The sequence below is a fragment of the Rhamphochromis longiceps genome, linkage group LG14 (assembly GCF_057381845.1).
Source record: "Rhamphochromis longiceps isolate RC_006_pf linkage group LG14, R_longiceps_female_GT1.1, whole genome shotgun sequence".
NCBI classification, from domain to species: domain Eukaryota; kingdom Metazoa; phylum Chordata; class Actinopteri; order Cichliformes; family Cichlidae; genus Rhamphochromis; species Rhamphochromis longiceps.
In genome coordinates, this window is record NC_140570.1 from 27,749,785 (window position 1) to 27,759,618 (window position 9,834).

General features: G+C 41.1%; 1 pseudogene; it reads left to right on the forward strand.

Moving 5' to 3' along the window:
• Nucleotides 1-4,546: 4,546 nt before the first annotated feature.
• On the forward strand, nt 4,547-9,219 carry LOC146654278 (extracellular calcium-sensing receptor-like; annotated as a pseudogene).
• Nucleotides 9,220-9,834: the final 615 nt, after the last annotated feature.

Sequence of the window (9,834 nt, forward strand, 5' to 3'; positions counted from 1 at the left end):
GTGGCCCTTGATGATGCTTTGCGGAGGCATCACTGAAGATAAATGTCCTGAATGGCAGGAAGCTTCATGCCAGCGATGTGTGTAACTGGTGTGATTCTGCATTGTGTCTGATAAAAAAGGTAAAAGAAAGAAAGACCTCCAAGTAAATAATTTGCCCACTCCAGCTCCTCTCCCACAGGGGAATTGTAGAAAAGGGCTGGCATTTATTTTTACATTAAAGATAAAGTATGCATTTACACGTGACATATTTGACATAAGATAAAACAAAAACATGAAATCTGACATACCTGATAAAAAAGGTAAAAGAAAGAAAGACCTCCAAGTAAATAATTTGCCCACTCCAGCTCCTACGACCAAATACAAACAGTGGGGAAGAGGGTTAGCTCAACCCACCACAACTTCCAAGCTAGCAAGGAGTATATATTCATGCTAGCATTTATGGCACCTGAAACACATTTATGATACACACATACTACACACTTATAACATCTAACAAAAAACAGGCTTAATAATGACAATAATTGAACTAAAATCACAATCAACATCAGGGTGGCTAAATATGAATTATATGTGTGTTTTAAGGTTTTGGAAAGAAATGACACCCACCTCTCCCACAGGGGAATTGTAGAAAAGGGGAGAGGCAAAAGGGGTACACTGTATTTATAGGACTGCACCAAAGAGGAAGAAGAAAAGAATGAGGAGGGGCTCTAACTGATAATGAACATAACTACAGGCTTGGAGGTCCTAAAAGTCAGGTATAAAAGGAGCAGTTTGGGGGTTTAGAACACATTTTGTGTAATTATAACAATGTGATTTATGACCCTGTTACATGTGCTCTGCTGCCTTCACCACCCTCTGTAGTGATTTACGGCTGCTAGCACAGCAGCTTCCGTACCAAACTGTAATGCAGCTTGTCAGCAAGCTCTCGATTGCACACCTGTAGAAATTTGAGGTGATGCTAGCGTTCATGCCAAACTTCCTCAGCCTCCTCAGCAAGTAGAGAAGCTGGCGAGCTTTCCTGATAGCAGTGTCTGTGTGAAGGGTCCAGGAGAAGTCCTCCGTGATGTTGACTCCAAGGAATTTGAAGCTGCTGACCCTTTCGACCTTGACACTGTTTATGTGGATGGGCTGGTGTTCCCTGACTGGTCGTTTCCAGTAGTCCACTATCATTTCTCTAGTTTTTCTGATGTTGAGAGACAGGTTATTTTACAGACACCACTTGTACACTGCCATCACCTCCTCTCTATAGGTCGTCTCATCATTGTCTGTGATTAAGCCTATGATGGTTGTCATCCGCAAACTTGATAATGGTGTTAGACGCAGTCGTGTGTAAACAGGGAATAAAGGAGGGGGCTAAGCACACAACAGGGTCAGAATCAGAATCAGAAAAGTATTCTGATTCTGATTCTGATTCTGACCCTGTGGCATTTCTGTGTTTAGGATGAGTGATGATGAGGTGTGCTTACCAACTCTCACAACCTGGGGCCTGTTTGTGAGGAAGTTTAGACTCCATCTGCAGATTGGTGTTGCTAGGCCAAGGTCAAGGAGCTTCGAGGTAAGTTTTGAGTGGATGATGGCTGTGGCGGAGGCGTGGCCCCGGGCGCAGCTGCAGGGGAGGAGTGGAGCAGAAGGCTCAACAGGGCGGCGCTGCGAGGCCGGTAAGAACAGCTGATGGTGTTTATGTACTGATGATGGTCTCCCTCCGCTGTGTTTTTATAGTGAGACGGGGAGGAGCGGCCAGGGAGAGATCAGCTGGGCTCGTGAGCTGTCAGGCTGTGCGACTGATTCAGCTGTCAAAACAAACACGTCAATAAATGTGGAATTTGGCAGTACATACCTGCGTGTGCGTGTATTTGTGCCTGGTGTACTCCACAATGGCGTTAAATGTTGAGCTGTAGTCGATGAAGAGCATTCATGAATATGTATTCCCTTTTTCCAGGTGAGTGAGGGTGGTGTGCATTGCCAGGACGATGGCACCCTCAGTGGCTCTGTTTGTCCGATAGGCGAAGGGGGTCCAGTGTGTCAGGGAGGGAGGAGCAGATGTGACCTTTGACCAGCTGCTCGAGGCACTTCATGATTACGGACATCAGTGAAACAGGACGGTAGTCATTCAGATAAGAGACCACGGATTTCTTAGGAACGGGAATGATGGTGGATGTTTTGAGGGACGTGGGGACCACTGACTGCCTCAGGGAGAGGTTGAAGATGTTGGTGAACACCTCTGCCAGCTGGTCGGCACACGCTCTGAGAAGCCGGCCTGGGCTGCCGTCCGGACCCGGAGCTTTGTGAGGATTGACCTTTTTGAAAGTCCATCTCAAAGCTTCTGTTTTGGGGTTAGAGTTGCAGCCTCACTGTCCTCCTCAGGATAGAGGATCTGTTCTCTGTTGTCGCCTTCAAAACGAGCAAAGAAGTTGCAAAGCTCGTCTGCGAGAGTTGCGGCGGGCTGAGCACTGCCTGTGTTGTCCTTCTTGTAGTCAGTGATGCAGCGCAGTCCATTCCACAGTTGCCTGGTGTCAAAGCTGTGGTAGCTGGACATTTTGTCCCTGTAGTCGTTTCTGGCCTTTTTTATGGACTTTCGGAGGTCGTACCTGGCTGCTTTATATGCATCAGCGTCCCCGGAGTTAAAGGCAGAGGTCCGCACTTTTAGCATGGCACAAATGTCTTTATTTACCCAGGGTTTCTGATTTGGATATATCCGGACGGTGGTTTTAGTGATGGTATTGTCCATGCATTTTCCAATATATCCAATGACAGAGTCTGTAAGTTCATTGATGTTGCCATCAGTTGCATCCACAAATATCTGCCAGTCAGTTGTCTCAAAGCAGCCCTGTAGGACCCCCTCAGCCTCACTGTCCCATTTGTAGATGACCCTGGAAACAGTTTTTTCCTGTTTGAGGCTTTGTCTGTACGCAGGCAGCAGCAGTATGGAACAATAGTCAGCCTTGCCAAAAGCTGCGTGGGGGAGTGGTTTGTAGCACTCTTTGAATGGAGTGTAACAATGGTCCAGTGTTTGATCACCTCTTGTGGGGAAGGAGATGTGTTGATAGTTGATAGTACTTCATGTTGGCTCTGTTGAAGTTTCCCAGCACAATAAAGGCAGCTTCGGGATTTTTGTTCTCAAGTCCAATAATGATGTTATACAGTTCGTCCAAAGCCGTAGCTTTATCAGCATGTGGGGGGATGTAAACAGCTGAAAGGAGAACTGAACTGAACTCCCTCGGGAGGTAAAAAGGTCTGACTTGGTCAGCAGCTTGAGGCTCTGAGAGCAGTACATTTTTAAGATACACACATCTCTAGCCCACAAAGAGTTAACCATAAAGCACACCCCTCCTCCCCTTCTCTTACCTGAGTCCTTCGTTCGGTCTCCCTGGTAAACAGTGAAAGTTTGTTGTCCAGAGACTGGAGATTCACGAGCAGGATGCTGGGCAGAGGTGGCTTGCTGTTTCTCTGTCGGGATCGGCTCAAAAATCCGGCGCATTTCCCCCTCTTTGTAAACAAAGGATCCCAGGTAGCAGAGCGTTCACGGTGTCGAAACCTACTGTAACATCTGAACTGGCTGACGAACGTAGCTCCCAAAGCATTTGTGTTTCATGTCAAGTATATGATTGTGCTATGCGCACAGAAATAGAAAGCAGTACAAAATAAATAATAACATTTTTGCTGAGATGACTGGGCGCTCTCGTCGGTGTGGCCATCTTACGGCGCAACGTGAAGGCGGAATGCGCAACCGCAAGCCAGAAACTAAACTCAATTACCAGCTCCCCTTCCTTATTACTTACCTTCTACTTCACTTCAGCCTCCCGAGGCTCTGTAATCAGCCATCTGTATTGTGTCAATGCCAACCATCTACTTTCCTTATTGGCCTCATGCTCTACAACCTAAGGAAACCCTCACCACTACCCACCTGGACTGGTACCAGTCTCAAGAAATGAGATCGGTACCAGTCCACTTAGTCTGGCATTCAAAATAATAATATTGATTAAAAAAAATATACTGATATTTTTTCAAAGAAAACCCAAACTTTGAACTTGGAATGTTTTTTTTTATCATTCCCTTTTGAGACATTTACCATGAATTTTGCTGTACATGAATTATAATTCGACAATAATTTGATATATCTCTCAGTGTGCACCTCATATTTTGGTTGAACCAAAAGAAAATCATTCTTCCTTTATAACTGTTGAAAAATAAAATAACATTAAAAAGGAATAAAATAAACAAAAGTAATACACTCACAGCGTTACCTAAGTCTTCCTCGATACAAAACCAATCTCTGATGAAATGTGTTTTAGGCCCCGCCCTTTCACCTTGTTTTTCTCACATGGGTGGTATGGAAAATTCATCAACACAGCATCTCAATAAAAGGGAATGGCAAAGCAATAAAATGAAATGACTAGGGTCCGAAAATCTGAAAGCTGTCATGAGCTCATTTTTACAAAGCAATTTGCTCTTGTTCATTGTGCAGTATTCTTATTTTTCTTATACTATACCCTCTTCTCTGTTTCCCTCCTCGTGCCAACTACAGGAGCAATTTCATATAAACAGAATGCAGAAGAGCGGAGATGTCATCCTGGGAGGACTGTTTCCAGTCCACTTTTTCTCAAGCATTTCTGACCTGTTATTTACCTCACAGCCAGAACAGCCTACTTGCCACAGGTAAGTATGACAAGGAAACAACAGAAAAAAAGAGAGAAACAGGACAAACCTAATGGTAATATAAATATTAAGTAATTATATTAATATATTAGTATAAGTAATTATATTTTGTTGATTAATAAAGCTCAGCTAATTTCTACGTATCCTGATGTATTTTTCAAATCAAAATGTTTTTTGTTAGTTTCAATGTACAAGGATTTAGGCTGGCACAAACCATGGCTTTTGCTGTTGACGAGATCAACAACAACTCCAGCTTGCTACCTAATGTGACGTTGGGATACACTCTTTATGACAACTGTGCTGAACTTGGAATTGGATTCCGTGGAGCGTTGTCATTAGTCAGTGGTCAAGAGGAACAAATTATATTACATAATACATGTGTTGGAAATCCTCCAGTTGTAGGGATTGTGGGTGATTCTTCCTCTACACGTTCTATTGCTATCTCCAGCGTCTTAGGTTTGTACAGAGTACCCATGGTAAGTTATCACTTTAACCATAAAATGTCATTTTTGTTTATAATCCTGTAATTGTAAATTTAATGTGAAAATAATGTACAACATATTGTCTGTTTTTCACAGGTGAGTTATTTTGCCACATGTTCCTGTTTGAGTGACCGTCAAAAGTATCCATCCTTCTTTAGGACGATCCCAAGTGATGCTTTCCAGGTTAAAAATCAATCTGGACAATACAAAAAGTCAACAGCAGCTGATGAGCAGCACTCATGTTTTAATCTGTATTCACTCAGGTACGAGCTATGATTCAGATCCTAAAACATTTTGGCTGGACTTGGGCAGGTCTGCTCATCACTGATGATGATTATGGATTTCATGCAGCCAGATCCTTACAATCTGAGCTGAGTGTGTCTGGAGAAGGTTGCCTTGCCTATGTTGAGGTTTTACCCACTGACAAAGACACAGATGAACTCAGAAGGATTGTGGATGTGATGAAGAAATCCACAGCTCGTGTGGTCATTGCCTTTGTGTTTGAGACTCACATGATAAACCTTATGGAAGAGGTGCAATTTTAAAAGAATTTGTTTCTCTAAACTGGTTAATACATGTATTATGTCTTTATTTGAGTAGAGTACAGAAAAATAATGATATAGAATTAATTTTAAGTCAAGCAAGTACTTCAATGTCATGATGATGTCAGTTGTTGCCATTTACAATACTGCTTTTTATATCTGATGAAATAAAATGCACAGATAGAAAGGCAGAATGTAACAGGCCTACAGTGGTTAGCCAGTGAAGGCTGGACAGCAACAGCTGCTGTGCTTCAAACACCTGAGCTCATGCCATACCTAGGTGGTACACTGGGCATTGCTATTCGTCGAGGAGAAATACCAGGGCTCAGGGAATTCCTATTACAAATACGCCCTGATCTACTTGACAGTAATAGCTATGGAAAGACAATGGTGAGAGTTCAAAACTTTACTGTGTTAGCTGCGAAACTTTTATTTGGTCCTTTTAAAACACACACACACATACACACACACACACATACAGCTATTAATAATATGTTTCAAACATATATTTCAGGTGAATGAGTTTTGGGAATTTACATTTCAGTGCAGATTTGCACCAGCTCCAGCAGGTTGGGTGGAAGGTGGAGGTGCAATATGCACTGGACAGGAAGATCTAGAAAATGTTAACACTGAGTTCTTGGACATTTCCAACCTCCGGCCTGAGTACAATGTGTACAAAGCCGTTTATGCCCTGGCATATTCCCTTGATGACATGCTGCAATGCAAGCCAGGAAGAGGGCCTTTCAGTGGGCACAGCTGTGCCACTCTGCAATCACTGGAGCTATGGGAGGTGAGTTATTAATTTATACTTCATCTTCATCTGAGTAAACCATTTATTCTATAATTACTTTCAGAAAAAAAATTGTTGGATAAAAAAAAAAAACAATTCAATAAGATGAAATGAGCTGAAGAGAGCTAAATGGATTTTTCATATTGAGCAAAAGTAGTGTTTAATATATTTATATTAGAGCACATTAACTAGTATGCATATATATGGCACAATTGGAGATGTTCCTGTTTAATTTAGAACTCGATTTCAATGCCTTTAATATGTACAGGTATATTAACCCTTTAGAGCCGATCGGAGTGGGCACGCTCTGTTTTGCGTAACTATTTTTAAATCCCGGTAGCACTGCAACCACTTAAGCTAGCGCAAAATTTTTTTTTGCATATGAAACCGGAGGAGTTGTACTTACATCTTATGCCATCAGCTTGTCCTAGGTCACGGTTTCCTTCCACAGAAAGCTTTGCAAAAACTGCATAAAAAGCGCTTGCAGGAACAAAAACATAATATTCCAGAAACACGCTTTGCCGATCCGATCAGCTGTTCATAACACTTCCTACGTTGGAATAGACGTCAGCGCGAACTTTTGCATTTCCGCCATTACCTGCCCGAAACCGGAAGTGATGTCATTTTCGCGGAAATGTAGTCTTTTTTACCATCAGGGCCTCAGGGCCTATACTGGTCTTTTTAAAAGTTATCTTTGACTTTATGACTTTCTGTGTCGCTTCTGGGATGCTTAGGACTCATATTGCACTGCTGGAAATAGTTTATTTTGATGCATATGCTGCTTTTTTGCAAATTTGCAGTATAATATTTATTTTCGTTTTTCCTGCAGTGTATAAAAATTGGTGTATTTCAAAAATAAAACTATGAAGACACTCAAAATAAATTTCCTGTGGTGGGAAACTATTTTGTGCAACTTTTTTGTATTTACAGTTTTGAGGGATAAACCTCTTAAATTTCTCTAACTAGAAATATATGTTAAAAAAGCAAAAACGATTTTCAATTTTTTTGTAGTTTATTGCACTTTTTTGCAATTTATGTAATTACTATGCACTTAATGAATACATATTATTAAAATCGGGGCTATAATGGTTGTATTGATGTATAGCAACTTGAAATGCTCCCAAAAATGGCTCCACAGCATGTAAAAGTATAAAGTAAGCTCTGGCGGACTTGGTTCTATGGTAGGTCTTAAAGGGTTAAGTGTTAGATTTAATTTGGTTACTTGATAGTGGGTGCCACTCCCTGCACTGTGAAATTAATTTCTTATATATTACCTTTTAACAGCTTGTTTATTACTTGGAAAGGGTAAACTTCACCACTCCATTTGGTGATCAAGTGTCATTTGATGAAAATGGTGATGTTGTGCCAATTTACGATGTGATGAACTGGTTGTGGCTCCCTGATGGAAGCACTACAGTTCAGAATGTGGGTGAGGTTAAGGGGTCAGCTTTCAAAGGTGAAGAAATCTTACTTGATGAAGACAAAATCTTCTGGAACTTTAATTCCAAAAAGGTTTGATATGTTTTTATTTGACAGTTATCTTTTATGACATTTGTATTACATAAAATTGTAGCAGGCAATATTTATTTATATTTTGTCCAACAGCCAGTTCAATCGGTATGCAGTGAGAGCTGTCCACCTGGTACCCACATGGTGAGAAAGAAGGGGGAACCCAAATGCTGTTTTGACTGCATCCCTTGTTCTGACGGAAAAGTCAGTAATATAAGCAGTAAGTGTTTATCTTTCAACATTGCATAAAAATAAAATTTAATTCGTATCTGTATATAATATGCATTTTACCATCCTCCCCTTTCTTCATCTTTCTACCTTTTATTAGACTCCCTGGGGTGCACCAGTTGTCCAGAGGACTTTTGGTCAAACCCCCAACGTGACCATTGTGTTCCAAAGAAGACAGAGTTCCTCTCCTACCATGAGCCTTTGGGTATTTGTTTGACAGCAACCTCACTGCTGGGCACATGTACATGTGCTGTTGTTCTGGGGATCTTTATCTACCATCACAAAACACCCATAGTACATGCCAACAATTCAGAACTTAGTTTCCAGGTATTACTGTCACTTAAGTTGTGCTTTCTTTGTTCACTGCTGTTTATTGGACGACCCAGGCTGTGGACATGCCAACTCAGACATGCAGCATTTGGCATCAGCTTTGTGCTGTGTGTCTCATGCATCCTGGTAAAAACCATGGTTGTTCTGGCTGTGTTCAAAGCCTCCAAGCCAGGAGGGGGAACCAGTCTGAAGTGGTTTGGTGCTATGCAGCAGAGAGGAACAGTTCTGTGCCTTGCATCTGTTCAAGCAGCCATTTGCACTGCTTGGCTTGTTTCTGCTTCCCCATCTCCACATAAAAACACCCAATACCACAATGATATGATTGTTTATGAGTGTGCAGTTGGGTCCCCTTTTGGTTTTGCAGTGTTATTAGGCTATATTGGCATGTTGGCTGTCCTCAGTTTTCTAATTGCATTCCTGGTGAGGAATCTCCCTGATAGTTTTAATGAGGCCAAGCTCATCACATTCAGCATGCTGATCTTCTGTGCTGTGTGGGTGGCTTTTTTTTCCTGTTTATATAAGCTCACCTGGAAATTATGCAGATGCAGTGGAGGCATTTGCCATCCTGGCCTCGAGCTTTGGTCTTTTGATCACACTGTTTGGACCCAAATGTTACATCATCCTGCTGAAACCAGAATTGAACACAAAAAAGGCTATAATGGGTCGTGGCGCTGAATTGTAAACATTTTTCCACATAAATTAAAATACATGGATGAAAATAAATACATTTAAATTATTAGATCATAAATATATAAACAATTCGATTCATTTAATACTCATATTACTCAGTCTTTTATTTCTTACTTTTCTGAATCTGATTTGTATTCAAAATATATTGACCAGGGTTTATAATACTCTTACACTCCATAACCAAGCATGTGAATTTGAAAGTATCAACAACAGAAATAGTTGATACAAAGAAGATTTAATCCATTTTTCACATAAATGAATTTTATGCAAGATTGTTAGCGTTTTAACAAGTTTTAAATACAAGAATGTTTTATTTTTGAGCAATAATTTTGGATTATAAGAAGGGGTGCCTTTTATATTAAAAGGCACTGTTTTTGTCCGAACCACTTTTCCGAGAATACGCGCTTCTTTTGCGGTTCGGGCTCCTTCTGACAGTTCTTTGGAGGTGGAGGAACACCAAAGTAATTGCTTAAAGGGTTAAAGGACCTTGCTTCTTCGACATCTTGAAGAGTTCTAAACAAATGTCTGTCCTCCTCCAGAAAATGTTATGTAAGCAAACACGCTTTGCAACTTCTTATCTGGTGCACGTATTTTATTTTAAAAGCGC